The sequence below is a fragment of the Zalophus californianus genome, chromosome 2 (genome assembly GCF_009762305.2).
Source record: "Zalophus californianus isolate mZalCal1 chromosome 2, mZalCal1.pri.v2, whole genome shotgun sequence".
Taxonomy (NCBI): domain Eukaryota; kingdom Metazoa; phylum Chordata; class Mammalia; order Carnivora; family Otariidae; genus Zalophus; species Zalophus californianus.
In genome coordinates, this window is record NC_045596.1 from 134,252,556 (window position 1) to 134,262,660 (window position 10,105).

The following is a 10,105-nucleotide window of genomic DNA, read 5'->3' on the forward strand; positions in this document are numbered from 1 at the left end:
TTGCTTCCCTTGCCTTTGACAATGTTTCTAGGAAGAAGTTGTTGCGGCTGAGGTCGAAGAGGTTGCTGCCTGTGTTCTCCTTTAGGATTCTGATGGACTCCTGTCTCACATTGAGGTCTTTCAACCATTTTGAGTCAATTTTTGTGTGTGGTGTAAGGAAATGGTCCAGTTTCATTCTTCTGCATGTGGCTGTCCAATTTTCCCAACACCATTTGTTGAGACTATTTTCCATTGGACATTCTTTCCTGCTTTGTCGAAGATTAGTTGACCACAGAGTTGAGGGTCCATTTCTGGGCTCTCTATTCTGTTCCATTGATCTATGTGTCTGTTTTTGTGCCAGTACCATACTGTCTTGATAATGACAGCTTTGTAATAGAGCTGGAAGTCCGGAATTGTGATGCCGCCAGCTCTGCTTTTCTTTTTCAACATTCCTCTGGCTATTCAGGATCTTTTCTGGTTCCGTACAAATTTTAGGATTATTTGTTCCATTTCTTTGAAAAAAGTTCATGGTATTTTGATAGGGATTGCATTAAATGTGTAGATTGCTCTTGGTAGCACTGACATTTTTCACAATATTTGTTCTTCTAATCCATGAGCATGGAACATTTTTCCATTTCTTTGTGTCTTCCTCAATCTGAACTGCTGAAATGTGTTCACTGAAACGTTTTGACTGGCATTAATGCTTTATGTTCCCGCATTTATATTAAAAATTCACACACAAATGGCAATTGAAAACCTGCCAATACCTGAATTCTGTCCCCTAATTTTCCACTTGCAATCATATATTTAGGTACCTTTTGACCCCATGGGAAAAAAATATCTAACGTTCAGAACTACCAATAACAGGAAGAAGAGAATTTTTTTTCTTTTTTAAAGAATGAAATGTTTTCCAGTATAGTGGATTCTTAAGCACGTTCTTCACGTATGCAGCGCGCTAGCTGGATGTCTTCTGGCATAATTGTGACACATTTGGCGTGGATAGCACACGAAAGGTTGGTGTCTTCAAAGAAGCCCACAAGATAGGCCTCGCTTGCTTCCTGCAAAGCACCAACCAAAAGCTGCACTCTGGAAGCGCAGATCTGTTTTGAAGTCCTGAACAATTTCTCGCACCAGACGCTGGAAAGGAAGTTTGCGGATCAGAAGTTCAGTGGACTTCTGATAACGTCTGATTGCATGGAGTGCCACAGTCCTAGGCCTGTAACGCCGAGGTTTCTTCACCCCTCCAGTAGAGGGCGCACTCTTGCGAGCGGCTTTCGTAGCCAGTTCTTCCTCGGTGCTTTGATCACCGGTAGACTTGAGGGCAGTCCGCTTTGTAGGAGCCATGGTACAGAAACCTCCTCACTTACCCGCCTTCTCCTCTGGCTGGAGCTCGGCGAGCTAGAGGCAGTACTGGCGTTGGTGAGCGACAGTGGCGCAGCGGCGACTGCCAACACCCAGTCTGGTTTCTTGACAGAATAAATGTGCATATTGTTAATTGTGTGTTAGGCCTTCGTTATATTTGTAGTAACCTTCTGCTTGGGCTCCCTTTTTTGCTGCCATTATGAACTTCTTGAAGCAGAGCTCTGGCCATATCAGTACCTTGCTGGAAAATGTGGACGTGGTTTAATGCCCCGACTCCTTAGCCGGGTATGTTTGTTCTTCAGGGTCTGATCTTAAAACTTTTCTCTGTTTTCTCTTAGTCCCTTTTAAACATTCTTTGCTCTAGCCTTGCCAAGCAAAAATGGTTCTCTGTCATGCATGTCCTGTATCACATTATTCTAAAATATGGTTTCTCGTTGATTCCCTGTGTCAGGAATTCCTGGTCCGCCCCATTCTATCTACTCTTTATTGTCCTTCCCATGTCCAAATCCTTCTCCTTTACAACGATCAGCACACTGAGTGATTTTGGAGAGCTGATCCCCATCCGACTGTCTTTTTGGTTTGTTTCCTCCTGTCTTCCACCAAGCCTGAACTTATCATCTGTCCATCCAGATGTAGTTTCTCTAATCTGAATTTTCATTGCATTTTCTCTATGTTTATGCCATATTTTGTGGCATAGTTACACATTTGTCTTATGTTCTCTATAAGAATGTAAACGTCTTTAAGGATCAGTATTTAATTCATATTTCTATCCTCTCCTATTGAGTGTCCTCTAGTACTTTGTACATAGCTGACATTCAATAAATACTTGTTGGTTAAAAGCTGTTGAATGAATACTGGGAACACAAATATTTTAGTTTGTTACTTACTTTGGGTATATGCCTGAAGGGTACACCAGGAGATAGGTCTGCTATTAAATGTGATAATGTCTTTGCAATCCTATGTGACGTATAAAGTTCTATAAAGTTATCTGTTTTTACTATTAGGATTGAGTCATCTGCCTAGAATATTTCTATCATTCTTGGGCTGGCCAATAGTGGCTTTGATGGTTCTGATCCATACAAGGCTGAATTTGGAGAGGGGAAGAGGGAGGGAAGTAGGTGAAATTTGTGTCCCCACTCTACTGCTTTACAATAGAAATGCACTTTTATTTTTGTATCTCATCACTATTGGGGCAAATCCCTTCTATGCTATTAAATCTATCAGGTACCTCACCTCATAAAATGAAATATTTAAGTGTCTTTCCAAATTTACCACACAGGAGTGCTTTCTTCTATAAGGAACTGTTTGCTATGTTATGAGAATTGAGTTTACCCTGAAGCAGTAGTGTTCAGTCTTCACTGAATATTAGAGTCACCTGGGGAGCTTAAAAAAAAATCCCAATGCCCAGATCATACCCTGTACCAATTAAATGAGAATTTCTAGTAATTCCATTGAGCAGTCAATATTGAGCATCATTGCACTAAAACACTTAACCCTGGTTATAACAGTTTTAGGTCTTTCTTTCCAGGGATGGTTCTTTTTTGGTGATAGTTACTTGCTTTAAAAATTTTTATTTCTTTGTTTCATGTGTAACCAGAAATCACACTCCAGTTTTTTTTTTTCTTTTTTATAGCTCTATTAAAGTATAATTGGTATATAAAACACTACACATATTTAATGTGTACAATTTGATGAGTTTTGACATATGTAAATACCCATGAAACTACCACCACAATCAAGGTAATAAATATAACCAGCATCTTCCAAAAGTTTCCTTCTGCCCCTTTGTTTTGTTTTGTTTTGGTTTTGGTAGTAAGAACACATAACATGAGATCTACCCTTTTAGCAAAGTATTTAAGTGTACAATATAGTATTGGTAACTGTAGACTCTGTGTTGTATAGCATATCTCTAGAACTTATACATTTAGTGTAACTGAAATTGTATACCCATTGAAAACAACTCCCCACTTCTCCCTTCCCTCCAGCCCCTAGTCATCACTATTCCACTCTTTGATTTATGAGTTTGCCTATTTTAAGTACCTCATATAAGTGGAATCATAACCTGTTTGTCTTTTTGTGATTGGCTTATTTAGTTTATCAAAATGTCCTCGAGGTTCACTCATGTTGCCACATATGGAAGGACTTCTTTTTTTTAAAGACTGAATAATATTCCATTACATATACTATTATTTTTGAGAGAGAGAGAGAGAGCATGATACAGATTTGAATTTGTAGTTGTCTTTGGGTAGTATGGACATTTTAACATTATTAAGTCTTTTCAATACATGAACACATAATGTCTTTCCATTTATTTGTATCTTAAATTTCTTTCATCAGTGTTTTGTAGTTTTCAGTATACATATCTTTCATCTCTTTGGTTAAGTTTATTCCTAAGTATTTTATTCTTTTTGATGCTATTGTAAATGGAATTGTTTTCTTAATTTCCTTTTTGGATCGTTTGTCATTAGTGAATAGATTATTTTTTTGTCTGTTGATTTTATATCCTGAAACTTAGCTGAATTTATTAGTTCTGAGAAGTTTTTTTTTTTTTTTTTTTGAATCTTTAGTGTTATCTACATGTAAGGTCCTGTTATCTGCAAGATAATTTTACTTTTCCCTTTCTGATTTGAATGCGTTTTATTCCTTTTTCTTGCCTAGTTGTTTTTCTGGTACTATGTTGAATAGAAGTGGTAAGAATGGGCATCTTGTCTTGTTCCTGACCTTAGAGGAAAAGTGCTATGGACTTTTTGTGTTTTTCAAAATTCATATGTTGAAACCCTAATCCCCAATGTGATGTTATTTGGAAGTAGGGCCTTTGGGAAGAATTAGGTCATGAGGGTAGAACCCTCATTTATGGGATTAGTGTCCTTATAAGAAGAGAGATGATCTCTCTCTCTCTCTACAATGTGAAGATATAGCAAGAAGGCAGCTGTCTACAAACCAGGAAGAAGGCCCTTACCAGGAATCAAATCAGTTGGCATCTTGATGTTAGACTTCCCATATCCAGAACTGTGAAAAATAAATTTCTGTTGTTTAGGCCACCAAAGGATTTGTTATAGCAGCCTGAATTCAGGAAAAAGATTTCAGTTTTTAATGGTAGCTGTGGACGAGTCATATATGATCTTTGTATGTTGATATAAATTCCTTCTGTACCTAGTTTAAAAATGTTTATCATGAAAAGGTGTTGAATTTTTTTTTTTAAGAAAGAGACAGTGGGGGAGGGGTAGAGTTTGAGAGAGAGAGAGAGAATCTTAAACAGGCTCCACGCCCAGCATGGAGCTCGACATGGGGCTCAATCTTGCAACCCTGAGATCATGACCTGAGTCAAAATCAGGAGTCATATGCTTAACTGACTGAGCCACCCAGGCACCCCAAAAGGGTGTTGAATTTTGTCAAATGCTTTTTCAGCGTCAATTGAGATGATTATGTGACCTTTATCCTTCACTTTGTTGGGTGGTGAATAACATTAATTAATTTCTTTGCAACCTAGAGATTAACCGTACTTGGCTGTGGTGTATGATCCTTTTAATATGCTGTTGGGATGAGTTTGCTAATATTTTGTTGTTGTTTTTTACATCTATATTCATCAGTGATATTGACCCATAGTTGTTGTTGTTGTGTTTTTTTTTCTTGTGGGATCTTTATCTGGGTTTAGTGTCAGGGTAATGTTGGCCTCAAATAATGAGTTTGGCAGTGTTTCCTCCTATTTTTTGGAAGAGTTTGAGAAGGATTAGTGTTAGTTCTTTAAATGTTTGGTAGAATTCATTAGTGAAGCCATCTGTCTTTTCTTTGTTGGAAGGTTTTTGATTACTGACTCAGTCTCATTACTTATTATTGGTCACTTCAGATCTTTTATTTCTTCAGGATCTAAGCTTGCTAGGTTGTGTGTTTCTAACAATTTATGCATTTCTTCTAGGCTATCCACTTTACTGGCTTATAATTGTTAATAGTTGTCTCATACGATCCTTGGTATTTCTGTGTTATCAGCTGTTAGGTCTCCTAGGCTTTGTGACTCGTGTTCCCCAGTACAGTTACAATTTACCTAACAATCTTATCTCACTGGTATTATAATATGTGAATATTTTTCTTAAAGTGGGATGTAACAGGAAAAAGAACACTGGGAGTTGGAACATCTCAGATCAAGTCAGTGCTTGCTCACTACCAGCTAGGGACAAACGTGCAATCTAGCCTAGTTTCCTCATTTGTAAAATTAAATTATTTCTAAGGTCACCTGTTCACATGCTTGAACCACTAATTTACAAGTCCAAGTGGGTGATGAATTAATACTTAAGAGCCTAAGGCTTAGAGTCCAACTGTCTGGATTTGAATTCAGGCTCTACCAATTCCTGGCCTCTAGCTTGTCTTCAGCTACTGTTGTAAAATGGGTTTTTCCAAAGCAGGTGCTGAGAAGTTTGGTGTGCAGGATATTTAGGAGTCAATATATGTGAAAGGAAGGGAAAGCAAACAGAACTGGGCAGAGAGAAGTTGAGCTGTGATGTAGGCCTGACAAAGACTCCACCAACCATGGGGAATTCTGGAACATATATACCTGTCAGAGTTGCCCCAGGGTGGAGTCAGGCCTTTAAACCCTTTCGTGATTTGTTGCACTTCCCTGGAAAGAATGTGTCCTTGGACAAAGGGCTCTCTGAGCTGAGGAAAACCTTGAAGTTGCTGGTAGATGCAGGAACAGTCCTTCCTTGAAGAAGTATCTGGGTGGTGATTTTTACCACAACTACCAGACCCTTTCATACCTCATTGGCCAAGTGGTAATAATTTACTTCCTGGAGTATTGTGATAATTAGATAGATTAGTATACATAAAGTGCCTGAGGCAGGGTGGGGTCAGAGTAAGCTCTTGGTATATATTATTGATGGTGTTGACAATGAAGTCAGTGCTGTAGAATTTTTGAGCTGTCAGGAAAGGTGGAGTTCATCTAATTCAGTAGGTTTCAATTTTCAGCATGTATCAGAATGACTTGGAAGTCTTGTTAAAACACAGGTTGCTAGGCCCCAGAGTTTCTGACTCCATAGGTCTTTGGCTAGGGCTTGGGAATTTGCATTTCTAAGTTCCCAGTGATGCTGATGTTGCTGGGTTTGATATCCCACTGCTCTAAACATTTCCTTTTTCAACCTATGAAGGTCACACAGGTAATGACTGGCCAATGTCCAATAGTTAGGTTGTAGCAGAAGTGGAATTATATGCAGAATCAATATTCCCAGTCTGCTGCTTTTTCTGCTTTTGTAGGCTCTACAGTCATTTCAACATGGAAATAACTTCCTTTTTAGAGCCAATACCATCCTCAGAGAATACAAATATTTTGTTTGCATTAAGATTTTTCAAATATGACTAATTGCATGTTACATTTGTTTCAGTATCAGTACACTTGTTTCATGAATTCCTTCAGGTAATTACTTTTATGGAATAATTCCTAGTGGTACATTTCCCTTTTCCAGCACTCCTGGGGATATCTGAAATAAAAGACAAGTGTTTTGCTATAAAGTTTAATTAAGAAAAAATACTATATAGCATATATCAAACTTTAGTGTGCAAATGGAAGTCATGAGAGTTCCTGGATCACCTGAGACTATGGAACTCATTCACATCACCTGCCGATACAGGAGTGCCATTCCTTTCCCAGCACCCAGACACTGGGCCTCGCTTGCTTCTGTATTTATCCTCCTAACTTTCTCCATCCTCCCCAGCAGATGTGACTTCCATCTCCCTTCACCACCCTCTATGTGTATTCAGTGTAAGGGAGCAGAACTTGCCACTTCAAAATATGTCTCTCTGGTGTAAGTATTAGGCTGATTATTATCATCATCATCATCATCATTATTATTATTATTATTTGAGAAACTGCAAACACAGGAGAAGCTCTAAGAAAACCAAGGAGAAAAGTTACCCTTTTGTGAAAGCCATTAACATGTATAGAGGAAATCTCCATTTGAAAGGGTGTCTCCCTCACTGTACAGAGAAAGATTTAGGGGGATGACCCTAAATCTCCAGAATCTCTTATCAATGGAGAAGACAAGGACTTAACTCTGCATAACAACCATATACTTGTTATTTATTAACCCCCCAATAACTCCCTCTCTACCCCAGCATCTTCTTTTGTCTTTAGCTATTCATATTTAGCTTTTTGGTATTTAAAATGTTGACTTCAGGCATTTTGGAGAGTAAGTCAGCTTTTCTGGGTCTCTCCTATGGATACATGTAAATCACTTTTGTTTCTTTTTCTCCTGTTAATCTGATTTCTATCAGTTTAATTATTAGACCGCCAAAGAACCTAGAAGGGCAGAGGGGAAGACTTCGAAACCCTACATTAACATATACTCTGAATCCTCTTCCCAGGAGTCATTAGCTTCTTCTTTCTCTCTCCTAGGCTCACCCTTGCATGTGGCAAATGCTAAGTCTTAGAAAAAAACAGAACTGCATTTGCTAAATTAGCTATCTCCTTTCCGTGTTGACAAAAAATAAACCTCTTATTCATTCAGGTTATAGTCTTGACTACCTTCTGAGATGCTGTGTGGGCTTTGTAATCCAGTGTCCCCTTGTCATGATTCTGTATCATGGAACTGGGCTGATTCTACCAGGAGGAGGGGAACTGGATCATTTTCTGAAAATGTCATCTTATTTTTGCTTTTACATCTTCTGGAGTGTCAAAGATCTCTTTTCATTTCTTCCTAGAGAGTGACTTTCACTTCTTTTATTTTCTCTTTCCCAATCTGCCTCCAAGGACACCCTGCTATAGCATATTCCTCCCCTATGGTTCCTTTCCCTAAAATGGATCTTTCCAAAAAGCAAGGAAAAAAGGTATGGGTATATATTTTACTATTATTCAGCTTCTTATTTGAGATCAGAGCAGATGGGAATTGAGACATCAGATAGCATAATTTTAAAAATGTCCTGAATGGCTTAGTTGGGCAAAGAGATGGAGATGGAGAGAAGAAATCCAGAAGTCCCACAGTCAAAATTTATTAGCAACCACTTTGACTTCAACTGACTCTTCCTTTTCTTTTTTCTTGCCTCACGATATACACAAAGAAGAAAAAGTGACAACAGGACTGGCTGAATAATTTGTAAAATTATTTGCAAAATAATTTGTAAATAAGGCCCAGTGCAAAATGAAAATGCTGAATCGTTATTCAGAAATTAGCAAGAATTTTAAGATGGTGACTGCAGAGCAGGAAACCAAGCGTGGGGGCACTTCTGAACCTGGGCCTGTGAGAGTACACAGTTGCATGTCCAAGAAGTTGACCCTGGGTAATAATCTTAATCTTTACCATGGATGCCATTGACTTCCAGGCCAAAGACTTCAGGTAAACTTCCCTTTTCTAATTGTGTGTGACATCCAGCCAGACCTTTCTGTTCCTCACCTCATATGCCTTGACCTTGGAAAACTAGGAGAACTCCACGCTGCTTTGGTTACTGTCTTTAAATTATAGCCTAAAGGACCTTTAGGCCAGAACATTTCACCTGTGACATCATAACTATTCTCCAAACTTAACATTATCTTCTGGAAACTGATCCTCACGATGTAACTGTGAAAAAGATAGAACAGTCTTTTTTTTTTTTTTTTAAAGATTTTATTTATTTATTTGAGAGAGCGAGCCCAAGAGGTGGTAGGGTCAAAGGGAGAAGCGGACTCCCTGCTGAGCAGGGAGCCCAACGTGGGACTCAATCCCAGGACTCCAGGATCATGACCTGAGCCGAAAGCAGTCGCTTAACCAACTGAGTCACCCAGGCGCCCCAAGATAGAACAGTCTTAAGACAAAGATCTGCTTAGACTCTGATCTACTTAAAACACGTAAGACAATTATTAAGTTCACTTGTGAGCTGAGGTCACTGGGGAAGAAGTGAAGACCAACAATGAAGAACCGATCATTATAAATGCAGTCTCTGACCCAGATGTGCCTCTGAGCTGCATACAATGTGCTTTGTGAGTTAACACAAATTGAACAGGATTCTTATCTCAACATTTCAACACTTAAAGCATAGGTTTTATGTCTTTTCTCTAACAAAGCATCTTAAAATGCCCAAAGTCAAGGGAAGAGGGAGCAATCATCAAGCTGATGTGAATGGTGGATGGTGAGCATCCTCTTGCTTTCAGTGGCCAGGAGAGAGGCTGGACCCATTGTTTTTCAGTCAGGTTCCTGAAGTTGAGCAGAGAAAAAATAAATACCAAAGCTGCTGATACATAGGTTGGTAATAATTAAGTGCTGCTGGTACACTGCTCCAGGAATTCCAGGAGGTGCAGGTGGAAAGCGATATCTAATTGTGTTTTATAAAATGGTAAAATTAATTCCAAAGTGTACATGAGATGCTATATCTTGATTCTGTTATCTCACCCACCAGTCATGTTTGTAGTAACTTATTTATTTATTTTTTTTCTGAAATAAGAATCAGTCCACAGAAGGTAGGAATATTCCCTAGCACTCCCCTAGTTTTAAAATAATTCCTAAAGGTGTTATGGAAAGAAGGCAAGATGTATGGAGCTGATTCAACTGTTTTGTGAGCTAGTAAGTGAAATAGAACTTTGATTTCATTATTTTTGTGGTTGCATAAATTGGAAGGAAGGAATAAAGGGAATGGCATAATATTTGGTATGGTCAGGAAAAGACCAGGTGGCCATCTGAAATATTCTGATTCCACTGAATTATTCCAATATTCCAGAATGAGAAATGTGGAAAAGAAGACCCAAGACATTGTGGAGGAGATGAGTGGGGAGGCTGCAAATGAGGGGTTCTTGACACTTAAAGGTGGC

At 38.6% G+C, this 10,105-nt stretch overlaps 1 pseudogene; it reads right to left on the reverse strand.

The window, feature by feature from the left end:
- Positions 1-905: 905 nt before the first annotated feature.
- On the reverse strand, positions 906-1,323 carry LOC113924744 (annotated as a pseudogene).
- Positions 1,324-10,105: the final 8,782 nt, after the last annotated feature.